General features: G+C 40.2%; 1 protein-coding gene across 1 annotated transcript in view; it reads left to right on the top strand.

The window, feature by feature from the left end:
• The first annotated feature begins 1,431 nt into the window (after nt 1-1,431).
• The window catches only part of CRACR2A (calcium release activated channel regulator 2A), a 36,679-nt gene continuing 24,426 nt past the window's right edge, over nt 1,432-13,684 (top strand). Inside the window, exon 1 of the mRNA XM_053464966.1 lies at nt 1,432-1,571. The gene's annotated coding sequence lies outside the window, so the exon portion shown is untranslated. The remainder of the gene's footprint in view (nt 1,572-13,684) is intronic.

Raw genomic sequence — 13,684 nt, 5'->3', positions numbered from 1 at the left:
AACGCTCACCGATCGCAACGAAAACAGAACACAGGCGGAGACTCGTCCCAACGCCAGCCGCGGTGCGTCTCCTTACAATACACAAGTGTGGGAAGATTAAATGTTTGTGATCGAGGTTCTGTGTGAACAATCTATAAACTCAAGAAGGCTTTTATATCCAGGGAGGGGTGTTGTTTTATTATGTCCGTATCTGCCTGGTAAAATACACAAGTCTACAAAATCCTTTAACTCATTGCTGGAAGGTGAGTTGCAAGGAGATCTCGGGTTTGTCATGAAAAAGCGGGACTCCCATCAACAAAATTGTATCACTTCTAAAAATGTTGCGATGCTTTCTGTTTTAAAACAGTTCTTCTTTTTCACGTAATATATATTTTAAGAAAGCTGCATATCGCGTGCGTGTTTTCTGTTATCTTAACCCAATCTAGTAAATAAACACCCTGAGTGCTTATCTTATTGACTTATGGTAAACAATAGAATGGCTCGGTCCTAATCACCCAGAAGGACTCTTGAAAGCTTATGGAGGAAAGGATCCCATTAGATAAATAGGACTTCATTAGCATTGCCATAAAGCATCAGCTCAGCAGGGAGCATGGAAAGACATCCAAATGTCACATGACTGACAACAATGGCCGCCTCCAGGTCTGCAGATAAAGGAAGTTTTCTGGAACAAAAAGTTATTTTTTCAGGACTTTACTTTGCCTTCCTCATCATTACCGTTTCTGACCATAATATTCTTCACAGACGGGAATCCAGACATCCAACCATGAAGGTACATGGAACCTCTTTTAAAATGTACGGTGTGTCCTTCAACACACAACAAAAATAGGCAAGGATCTATATATAAAGAAGAGACCTTTGAGCTCCTGAAAGTCTAGGAGACGCCACATGTACTTCCACGCTAGCTAAATAAAAGGTGTCGCCTTTACTGTTGTAGGCGATACCCGCTGTAAAGTCTCAAATCTTATGTGTTTATTATGTCTCTTATTTATGCTTCATGTATGTTCAACTTCTCTCACTGTATTAGCCGCTACCGCTTCTGCTGGAAGGCTGTTCCTCGTATCTACCACCTTCCTGGTGAAGTATAACGTCCTTAAATTACATGTAAAGTTGCTGATACAACATATAAAGTGTTTCTCTTAGAAATGACACAAAAAAAAAAACAATTCTAATGTCCTATTCAAAGTTTGAACTGTAACATCTAACGTCCTTTAATGAACTAAAGCGAGAAACGGAAACATAAAATGACGGCTTGTTGAATTGTATTGATGGTTTGGAAAGGACCAAGGAAATGACAAAATAAGGAGATTTCTATACAAAAGAAACACCTATTTTTTTGTCTAGCTTCCTTGCATGCTTGTTCCTCCCCACTCCTGTCTGTCGCAGACACTGCCTGTCCCGTGCTAGCACCTCCCTCACAGGGAAGCACAGAACTTTACTTTGTAATTCAGGGTTTACTAGTTGTCCGTCTTATCTATTAACATATGCGGATATACTAAAAACACCTCGCCGCCGACTCCTTGAAGAAATGGGTGTCCGGAGAAGCTAAGCGTCTACCTTTCCACTCCACGAAAGTAAGTAACAGAGTTGAGAGACTGTGAGTCTGAGTGTGCGTTTGACAAGCACTCACATAAAAAGTCAACAGATGTTTCAGACAAAAATGTTGCTTGTCCCCTCGTGTTCGGGAATCGCTCCCTGCGAAGTGTCAAAATCCATATTGTCGCTTTCTTTGTTGCCTTTAATGCTTCTTGTGCATTCGAATAGGTTTTAACACCTTGCATACATGCCAGCTGTCATGGATTCCTTGGAGACAGTCCTTTTTCTATTTTGAAAACGTTATTAAGTTTATTCTTCTTAAAGAATGTTTTAGTTTCAGGCATAACGGTGTTAATAGAGAATTTCCGTCAGTCGTGCAAGTGTATACGGGGATGGGCTAGCATGGGGGAAGGGGGAAGCTGCCCCTCTGGCCAGTCCAGATTCTTCCAACAGGGTCTGTCCAGCCAACTGGGCCAGTCAGCTTGGGGGGGGGGCATAGTGGGGGTCACTTAACTTGAGGTTAGGGGACCCCATGGTAACAGAACACACTCCGCACAAGGTGAGAGTGTAGTGTTAGTATGTGTATGTGTCAGTCTGTGTTATTGTGTCTATGTTAGTTATTACAGGGGGCACTTGCCCCCTGTACCAATAGATGCCAGCCCACCCCTGGGCATATAAATAATACTCGAATAATATTATTAATACTATCATAATTATTTAAATAAATATTCCAGTTATGGACAAGCACTGTTTGATCTAAAAATAAGGGCTTTAACACTCATGGGGCAAGAGGGGGAAACCCAAAGGTGGGTGTGATGTCACCATATGGCACGACCTCTGCCCCAGGCACCTGAAGCCCTAGTGGGGGCTCTGCTAAAAAACGTTAAAGTGTCCTCATATGAGTGGAATTACGAAATTTTGTAGTGGATGCGATACCGCCTCTTTGGATGTGGTGGGTAAATTTGTTTTCCTGTGTGTAAAAAAAAATACAAACAAACAAAAAACACCATTCGTGGTGTGATTTGGCATCTTCTTTTTCACAGAGCTACATTCTGCTATCACTGTCACATATTGCCAAATACGTTGGAGCGCTCACAGTTGCGTTTTCCACCGTTCTTGCACTTCCATACATCTACCTGCTTCTGCGATGCGTCCGTATTGCAGGGGTTTCAATAAAGTGAAAGAATGCCATATGATAGAATTCTTTCACTTTAGTTCTTGTGAATCCAGCACAAAATATACTGAATATATATATATATATATATATATATATATATATATATTAGGCCATAGAGCTATGTTAACCATTGATGTTTATAATATAGAATAGAATATAAAGTCTATTTTAATATAGAATTTAATTATCTAACATGCAAGTGTAAATTTGGTTATTCTAAAGTAAATATGTACAATTCTTCATGAACTTGAATATGGTTCTATTTATACTTTCTGTATATATATATATATATATATATATATATATAATATATATATATATATAATATATATATAATCTGATACTATTTTTGGTGCTCTTTACAAGTATATTGCACATTCTTTTCTTGCACGTAATTGACAGGGCAGATCGTGTATTATGTGACACCTGGTACGGCGTCCTTTTTATTTTTAAAGACTATAGCGATTCTCTTGTTTCAGTTTGGGGCCGTTTATGTTTAGTTGACATTTAGTTCACGTTAACATGAAAGGTGGCGTTTGGTTTCTTGCGTCCTTGTTTGCAGCCGCTTGCAAGTAGTTTAAAAAAAAACCTGCTTTTCCGCTTGAAGAACAGTTTTTCGGAGGCCGTACACGAAAGCTGATCTTCAGTAATGACTCATTGCGGGATCTCCAGGAAACCACATGCAAAAAAGAGAACATCGTTTAAGGTTTAAGATACTTTAGCAAGGGAGGAAAATCCTTCTAATTAGACTGTAAGCTCTGGGGGACAGGAGAGATTTTCTTTTCAGGCGAAAGCTTAGATACTCTGCAGAGCAAACGTTTATTGGTGAAAGCTTATTTTTCCTGCGAGAGGCACTCGATAATTCCATATTTCTGCTGGATGTAAACGTAAGGTCTATCAGTATTGTCATCTTTGTATGTAACCCCCTGTTTTTCCAATGGGGGGGTGCAAAATATCCTCCCCACCTTTTCCCCAATACCTCATTTCCTCCTCCCCATTGCTTACCTTTGTTTGCTCAGGAGGCATATGTTAGTTACACAAATATAGGAAAAATGATATGACCACAGTAGTAGTAGCTACAGACCAGCATGTACCTGCGCAGTGTTAGAACTTGAGTATACAATAGCTGGAGTGGTAAAGATTAGCCACAACTACCCCGGTCTACAATTCCTATGGCATTCAGCCAGCAAAGGCCCGATGTATATAACGGGAGCGGCAGTCAACCACAAAACATTAGTGTGTAGTGTAGGCCACACAACCCCAGTCTATAACTACAATTCCCATGATGTTCAGCTGGCAATGTGGCTGCTGAACATTATTGTAGATGCAGACAAGTTAGTGTTTGTACTGAAGACTTATTTTAGTCCCAACTCAATCTACATACTCTATACAGCCTACTCTTTCTCTCTCCCCTTGCTTCTGCTCCAGTGGACCTCATTGAACGCCCATGGCAGGCACCACCGGGCAAGACTTGAAGGCCATAACTGTTTTTCCTCCAACTCCATTAAAACAACAATTTAAATCAAAGCATATTCTTATAATCTACCTCCATCTCGGTTGACCGATCTTTCCTTAGTCATGTGTTGTTCTCCCTAGGACAATAACACAAAAACTAATTTGACTGTTGGACATAGGTGACCTTCCGTGGACCCACGGTGAATTAATTGTCATTGGAATCAGCCCCTTTTACTTAACGTAAATATGACCTTGGGTAAGGTTGAAAACACTCTTGGCAACTGGAGATCAAAAGATTTGCCCAGATGCCTCCAGGCAAAAGCTCGGGTTTCTTTTAGGAACAGGCTGGGGAGGGTTGCGTTTGAAAGTCACCTCCGGCTTTCATGCGCATTGGGCCTATGGGTACGGGGCAAGCTACGTCACAAAACTTATGACAGATCAGATTGACCTGACCGTTGATATTGCAAAAGAAAAAAAAATCCACCTACTAAATAAAAAGACGTTGTTGTGTATCTTTTTTCTTAAATTGTAGTTGCCGTAAGAAAATGTCTCCAGGATATTTTTGTACGGCAAGTAGAAATGCGCCATCGTGGCAATTCTCCTTAAATACACATAACTTCTGTTTGAATGAATGAATTGCCCTAAGAAATGTTTAATGTTTACGAAGTTTAAGTAAAAACGCAATCCTCCAGAATGATAATTAAGGAAATGTATCAAACAGACAAGCCTTGGTGAGCATCCGCATACATGACATCATACGCAACAGTGTTCTATAATGTCAAACCTACAGTTAATGCATTCGAAAGATGGCAGGAACCCCAGCATTGCCCCATTGTATTTATTTCCATTTGGAATAATGGGTGGGTTTAGGGTTCTAGAGGTTCTAGAGTGAATATATTTAGCGTATAAAGGTGACTTAATTACATACATATAAGAGCAGTGGTGTAACATTACATTACATTATACTTATAGCTTACGCTTTGAGCAATGAAATAATATAGAGACAGCATTTGATGGCAGATGAGGACCATTTGGGCCATCTAGTCTGCCCATTTTTCTCCTGATGTAAAGACCCAAACCCTAATCAATCCTTGGTGTCGTCTTAGATTCGGGATTATTTGGGTAGAACAGTGATTTCCTGCAGTGAACAAGAACACAGAGGATTTTTTTGGGGGGAGGGGGCAATATTAACCATAAGCCATTGGGTATCTTGTAAAAAAAAAAATAATAAAAAAAAAAAAGGTAGAGTTTGTTCTACGGTGATAATATTGTGACTCTGTCTGGAATATTCATTGAATTTCAAGACCTAGTATTTCACTCAATTTTAATAAAATGGACAATGTCCCCAATTCCATTTTGTTCCATTATTAACAAAAGCTCTACTGAATAATATTGAATTCATTTTCTCCTAATAAGTCACATTACATGATGCTCTTGTTCCTCCATTATGAGTCTTTTTAAAGACTAAAACCTCTTCTAATGAGCTAATCCCCTGTACCTATCTGAGGCAAATTTTAAAAATGTTCTAGCTTGTGCACAAAAGACCTTTCATCTTAAGAACAAGAGAGCTCTGCTATGTACTAAATTATATTCCGGCTTATAGTTTACTAGTGTTGCTTTTTTTGTAAGTGTGTTTTTTTTGCCTTATGTATGAAGTTTGTAGGAATAAAAAAATGTTGACATGCAAAAAATGGCACAGTCTCCGTAGTGACCTTACTCCGTGTATGCACTGGCGTAAGATGTCATATGCTCTGGACAGTGGTCACAGAGGTAAGTGGTGGCTGGGATGATGTCCTGAGTCCCGACTAGAGCAGCACCCAGCCAGGACACGTCTCTGGAGGTGAGGTGTCAATGTGGGAACTGTAATGGTGGTTGGTAATGCAACAGCACAGACCTCCTATGTTTTTACAGCTCTCTTAGCCAGTCAGAGGAGGTCAGAGCATCACTCCAATCAGCTCATGGTCCCCACCGGCCTCAAAAGCAAATGAGTAGGGCGGCCCGGTTGGGTAGCACCCAAAGATCGGCATTGCCCTGTGGGAAATGAGACTGGCGTGTTGATACATTATGTCATGTATCTGTGTTTGGAAAGGCTGGGAACTATGCTCACTGGTGTTTACTGTCATCTTTAATTGATTTAATTAAGCGTGTACTACATACGTGTGCTTAATTAAGTACTCTTAAGAGTTCTTGTGAATGGTAAAGCCTTGTCTATGGAGACATCAGCCATACCTCAGTGACGTGGTCTACAAGCATACCTGGGAACTTGCCAGGTTACACCCAGTCTCTGGATAAAGTTCTGCTTCCCTAGCACCTAGCACCTATTTTCATTCACCAGCCAAGATAGTGGCCCAGGTTCTGCCCACTCCCGACTACTCAGTGCCCCTGACTACTTTACTGCCCCTTTAAAGACTAACTGGGGCTAGCCCCACCGCGTACTTACAACCGGACCTCCAGGGCAGCAAAAAGCTCCACATAGCCAAATCTGAGAAGCTCCCAGGAATACATATTAGTAAATTAAACGTTTATTCAGTGTTAATAGCATTAATGGCATCTGTCCCGATAAATCTTATCTGGAATATCCTTTCTTTACCAGCAGAAAGTTTCCATGAGAGTTTTTGTTTAGGCAGCAAAAATCACCTGAAAGAAAATGTAACAGCAATGTATTTTAGTTTATACCAAGATTGAGAAATATGTGGTTGGGATGTTTTAAACATACAATGGGAAAATCCCAAAATGTTGTCACATGAAAATTAATTTCCACGGCATTCGGGGACAATGTAGGCAGCTGAAATTTAACAAGGATTATCTTGAAATTCATGAACCCATACAGTAAGTTATCTGACCCCAGAGGCAGACAAGACTGAAGAATGCTGCCTTACCGAGAGAAACAATGAAGGTTTATACATTTTTCAGATTTGTGTTAAAATAGACAGCCTTCAATTTGAAAATGTCAAACTGTACAGCCTTAGGAAATGTGAAATACTGTATGTATAGGTAAATGTGTGTGTATATATATATATATATATATACAGTCGCGTGAAAACAAAAGTACATACCCTCCTTCAAGTCTATAGGTTTACAACAATCATCTGTTCCTTAGCAGGTCCAAAAATTCGGTAAATACAACCTCAGATGAACAACAACACATGACATATTACACCATGTCATGATTTATTCAACAAAAATAAAGCCAAAATAGAGAAGCCATGTGTGAAGAAGTAAGTACATCTTATGATTAAATAGCTTGTAGAACCACCTTTAGCAGCAATAACTTGAAGTAATTATTTTCTGTATGACTTTATCAGTCTATCACATCGTTGTGGAGGACTTTTGGCCCATTAACATTGGTCCTTCAGTTCATTGAGGTTTGCGGGCATTTGTTTTTGCACAGCTCTCTTAAGGTCCCGCCACAGCATTTCAATCGGGTTCAGGTCTGGACTTAGACTGGGCCATTGTAACACCTTGAGTCTTTTCTTTTTTCAGCCATTCTGTTGTAGATTTGCTGGCATGCTTGGGATCATTGTTATGTTGCATGACCCAATTTTGGCCAAGTTTTAGCTGTTGGACAGATGGCTTCACAATCGGCTAAAGAATACTTTGGTAAACAGAGGAATTTATGGTCAACTCAATGACTGCAAGGGTCCTGTGCCTGCAAAACAAGCCCAAATCATCACCCCTCCACCACCGTGCTTGACCGTTGGGATGAGGTGTTTGTACTTATATGCTGTGTTTTGTTTTCGCGCTTGTGCTTTGGCGCTGTGCATTATGACCAAATATCTCCACTTTGGTCTTGTCTGTCCAAAGGACATTGTTCCAGAAGTCTTATGGGTTGTTCAGATGCAACTTTTCAAACCTAGGTCATGTTGCCATGTTCTTTTTATAGAGAAGAGGCTTCCTCCTGGTAACACTTCCAAACAAACCAGTCTTTTTCTAATTGTACTGTCATTGACTTTAACACTTAGCTGAGGGTAGTAGCATTTGCGATGTCTCTTGGGATTTTTGCAATTTCTCTGAGCTCTGCACAGTCTGACCGTGGGGTGAATTTGCTGGGACGTCCAATCCTGGAAAGATAAGCAACTGTCTTGAATGTTTTCCGATTTTTGAATAATCTTTCTCACTGTAGAATGATGGACATTAAATTGTTTGGTAATCACCTTAAAACCCTTCCCAGATTGATGGGCACATCAATTGCTTCTCTAAGACCATTGCTTATGTCTTTACTTCTTGGCATTATGTTAACACACACCTGAATGCTCCAAACCAGCAAACCGCTAAGACGTTGGCTTTTATAGAGATGCTGATAATCAATTAATCAAGGCCATTTGATTAGCAGCACCTGTCTGCTACATAGCATCTCAATTCCTATGGAAGCTTAAGGGCATACTTAGTTTTTTACACATGGCTTCTCCATTTTGGCTTTATTTTTGTTGAATACATAATGATTTAGTGGAATATGTCTTGTTGTCTGAGGTTGTATTTGCCCAAATTTTAGACCTGCTAGATATGTAAAACCATATATTTCAAAGAGGGTGTACTTTCTTTTTTACACAACTGAATCAATATACGTATATACAGTACACATCTATATATAAATTAGTTTGTGTTGCATTAAACAGAAAGAGCCTGACCCCCCACCTTGGAAGGTCCCACATGGATTCCTGGGATTCCATGGTAGGCTACTAAATGTTCTTCCTCTTCTGAGTGAGTAGTTTTGTGAGGGGCTAGCCCTAGATTGCCTTAACATATTTCCGAGTGAAATTGGGCAGGTAGTGGAATTGGACAGGTAGTGGGTGTGGCTAACACTACCTCTTTGCCTGGATAAAGAAGAAACAGACCCAGAGACCTAGGGAAACAGGGCTTCACACACAGAGACTTCAGGTCAAACCTGGAGAGTTCCTAGAAGTGCCCACACGAGCTCAGCTGCATAAGGAAAGCTGAGTTAAGTCATGATATCACTGGGCATATCACGATATTTACAAGGACAACCAGTAAATTTATGGAGGCTGGCTGATAAGTTGGTCTGCTGAAGCCATTGGAGACCCTCTCCATGGTTGATTTTTTTTGTTCAGCACTAAGAAGACCAGATCACCTGAGATCTATACTAAAACTACGTACTGCAGGACTGCATTGAAATGTTTCGATGCCCTCCCATCCTGCTTAATCTCTTAATTGCCATGTGACGTAATATTACGTGTTGCACTATTTTGCAGTATCAGCAATGAAATCTCTCTGTATGGAAGATTAGACTGCCTGGTCATCTCCCTGTCAGCAGGAGCCAGCATCACTAACTCAGGTCTGACAGATTTAGTTAAATAGCGCTCGCAACATACGCAGTTACCCTGATGAGGATTTCAGCATTTCCTTCCTGCCGTGTCGGCCATAAGCTTCCTGATCCCTCCTCGACCAGCAGCCAGAGGTATCAAAATGACAACAGCAGGAAACCAAATCTCCCCTTCCAAGTCAATTAATAAAAACGTAATGCATTTATAAATATTTATAAATACCGGTATATATAAATATTTCAAGAATTGAAATCACAGAATTTTTTAAATAGAATAAAAATAACTCCAAAAAACCAAGTGCCAGGCATACACATAATAAAGAAACTTTTCATAACCTGAGCATACGGACCCTAAAGTACGGTAAAGGAAGAAGAAATAACTAAAAACAAAATTAATTTTGGCCATTGAAGTGAAACAAAAAGAAATCTATGCATGTGGGGTATTATCGTACGCAGAGTGTATTGCTGAAAGAGTTAAACTTGGCTACAAAACAAAAATACAGACATTTAAACACTTATTTGATCAGGTGTGTTCTTCTCATTAGCCCGCAAGGAAAACACTTAATCGACTGACTCCCACACCCCAGGCAGAGATTAACCAGCAGTGAAAAATTAACCCCTTCACATCCGGATCCCATTAGTACGTACAAACTTTTGTGACTGCTAAAAAAAGAGCCTTTTAGTGATTTATACGTCTGCTTAAAGACACCGTTCTTTTATTGTTAAATGCAGCATTAGAAACATCATTCATAGTACTAGTAAATGACCACAACTTTCCCCTGGAATAATTAAATTACTGTTTGGCTCATGTGTGATTTTTTTCCTGGGAATACTTAATTGTCATGTGACACAAAGGCAGGAACTGACAGGCTGTTGCCATAGAACGTGAAAATGTGTTGGTGATGTAACCTTGACAATAAAGAATAAACATAAACAGATGTGCTAATATTTATTGGCTTAACATACTTTAAAATGCAATTAACCTCTTCATGACCACAGTTATGTTTTTTGTTTTGCGTGTTTGGTATCTGTTTGTTTAACCGTAATTTTCTCGTTTGTAAGACTCTATGTTGGTGCTACCAGTATGTTATGGTTGATATCCCTGTTTGAATGCAGGTAACTCAAGTGTATCTCAAAATAATGGCAAGTCAAGGTTTTCCACGAGGACAGTATCAGAGCTGTTTCGTTAACACACTTGGTTAATCACCACATAGAATATCAATAATGGGCTATTAAATGGTTAACATTTCAAGGGTTTTAGGAACAGTTGAATTAAAAAGTTCCCAGATATTGCAGGAGTGGCAAAAATGGGGCAGACACTGGTGCTTTAAGGCCAGTGGCTGCAAGATGACATAAGCGCGGCCGACGGCTGGATATGCGCAACTTTTTTTATGCAAGATATTTAACTCTTTAGTATGTGAGCCATGGACTTCATATGCAATCTATACACATACATGTAATGGCCCTTGATAGGAGATAATATCATATACTCCTGTGTTCAGGCATTCATTTCAGCTGCGAGCCCGAGGCAGCCCCATTGTCCTGGACCTGCCACCCCAGTCCTAGGTGGCTTAGGCCAGAACACGCTATTGATTACAGTAGCTGTATTTGCCACTTTTTAGTATGAAGTCAATAGTCACCATACACGGGAACTCTCAGGGTTTGACCATGAGTCTCAGGACTTTTGCCCCAAAGTCAGAAGGGGAAGGGGCAGATTTTATGGGTCACACAGTCTGTAACTGCACAAACCTTCTGAAAATGAGACTTAAATCTGCACCCATGCCTATGTGGAGCTATGTCTGACATTCTGTGCCTTGGGGTGGTGCCAGCGTCTTCATTTTTCCAATAAAGGCATCTTTACTAGTTTGGATAATGTCTAGAAAGTAAAAATGACTTATTTAAAGATATTTATGTTTCCGGTGGATCCTGCTCATAATCCTGCAGTCCTGCTTTTTGTAGGCAGTGGGGATTTAGGCCCAATTTGGGAGATTCTCTTATCCCCCGTAAGTATACATTTTTGTTAAATGGAAAAAAACCTGTGGCTCTTTCGTAAAGGCAACAGCACTGAAGAACAAATCATCTTTCCCCACACGTAATAGAACCCGCCATCACAGCTTTACATTTCCCCTTTAATGGGTCAAATTTGGCAAAATTCGTAATGCTCCCAAGGGAACGTATCACGGGGCAAGTCTTTTGCAGTTTTTAGAGTTTCATAAAATAATATCTCTCATGGCGTGGGCCAAATGAAGCGACTCGGAGGGAGAACTCACATCGGGTATCAAAGTGAAATGGGTTCTCATTACGTCTTTTGATCATTTTAATTAACATTCATATCTGATGAGTACTTGCACCTGTACAGCTCCGCGGAAGAGAGCGTGACCACACTGTGGCCATGGTTACCTCACTAGAGGTAATTTCCATTTATATACATGTTTCAAAGGGCACATTGACTATTTTGGTCAGTGAATATATGAAGAAACACTCGCTTTTGACACCATGAGGAACGACAGTTTTAAATGTTTTGATACATTATGTTTCTATGTTCAGAAGAAGAAAGCGAGCTTAAACCTTCTCATTTTGTTATGGCCACCATGGTTCCCCTGGTCCATCACATCATTTTTTGTCTTTAATTAATGTATTTCTTCTTCGATCGATGATATATTTATAGGGCGTATAGCCTTTTGGAGGAATGAATACAGAGCGCTGTGCCAGTCTCCATTCAGATACCCAACAGAAAAGCATTCCAACTTCCGCTTCTTGGCTTTCACCAAGTAAACTATCTCTGATCGCCAGTGAATGTGATTGTTATTCTGTTTTGTGTATCTCATACTCTGCTTCCTTGTTTTCTCTGGGTCGGTGCCTTCTAATTTACCACCATCTTCATATAAGTGAACATGGACAACAACTGATACCGATACCCCTCCTTGTTTCGTGGATCACGAATGTGTCCATTGAGAAGTGGACATGAAAACTGAATGGAATGTGGTCAACAACGCCCACAGAATGGACGGGATTGGGTGGTGATGCCTACCTCTATCATCGCCCATCATAGAGTTTGGTTCTAAGGCAGGCTAGGACTGGACATCTGGGAATTAGGGCAAATGCCCAGTGGGGCGGTGGTACTGCTCACATACAATACATTTACTGCCACTTGAGTGTCACATCTGACCCTTCATGGTGCTGCCAGGGGGCAATAGCGTGCGGCTGCATATATCCAACTGGTGGCCGCACACACACCTTTAGTGGCCATTGTCCTTAAGGTGTCAGGGCCACTGTTCATGCCCAGTTTGGGCCTGGTTTAAGGAGACGCTAGGCCTGGGGAATTCAGTCACACTAGTAAAACAGTCTGTTTTACAATTTTATCTCGTCCACACCTGGCTACCCTTTATTGTGACAGATTAACTAATTTCTTTTATTTTCTTTTTTTTAACCCGAAAAAGTAAAAATTACCACTACCAGATCGTCACAGATTTACCCAGGGAATTCAGTTGCATTAAATGTAATTAAATGTTTTCATTGTGGTCTCATCAAATTGTGTTCTCGCTTGGTAAAATTACAACATAATTCACTTCCAAGTCTCCATTTTTCTTTTTTTCTCTTTATCATTTACTTCTTTCATCAATCTTCCTCTCAGTCTAATGAAAACCAGAATTTATATTTGTGCCTCTCTCTCTCTCTATATATATATCAATGCAGCAAAAATTATGAGGCAGAAAATCACTTATTGGCAGATTTCCATTTTGGAAGCAGAAATACAAGAATAAGCATTTTTTTTTAGTTTCTCCGTAATTCTGCAAACTGGATAGATTTGTAACCTCTAAATCCGCCAGAATTATTTTCTTTAAAGGGGCAGTTAAGTGTCCCATACAGCCCCATCAATGAAGAATTCTGGCCTTTGACTAGGCCAGCAGGACCCCTTTCGGCCAAACCAGGGCCACGTGGTCCTCTTGGGTGTGCAGTTACTCAATGGCCGGTTAAAAGGTCCATCTCTGATCTCCCCAACCAGCCCATTTACAAAAAACAAAAGAAATATCATACAAACCGGACTGCTCATAGCACCTAAAAGTGGTCCATATGGGACTTACGCTGTTTCACCAAAAAAGTGTTACAAAAATATCCCTTTTAGAATTAAGTGAGGGTCCGAATTTTTTCCGCTGATCCTCTGTACTGTTTTTTTTTCTATGATCATGCCTTTTCCTACAATTTTAGAATAAATGAGCTTTTATATGACTCTAACA

This window comes from Spea bombifrons, chromosome 4 (genome assembly GCF_027358695.1).
Source record: "Spea bombifrons isolate aSpeBom1 chromosome 4, aSpeBom1.2.pri, whole genome shotgun sequence".
NCBI lineage: Eukaryota > Metazoa > Chordata > Amphibia > Anura > Pelobatidae > Spea > Spea bombifrons.
The sequence above is the reverse complement of the archived record's forward strand: the minus strand, read 5'-3'. Positions and strand labels throughout refer to the sequence as shown.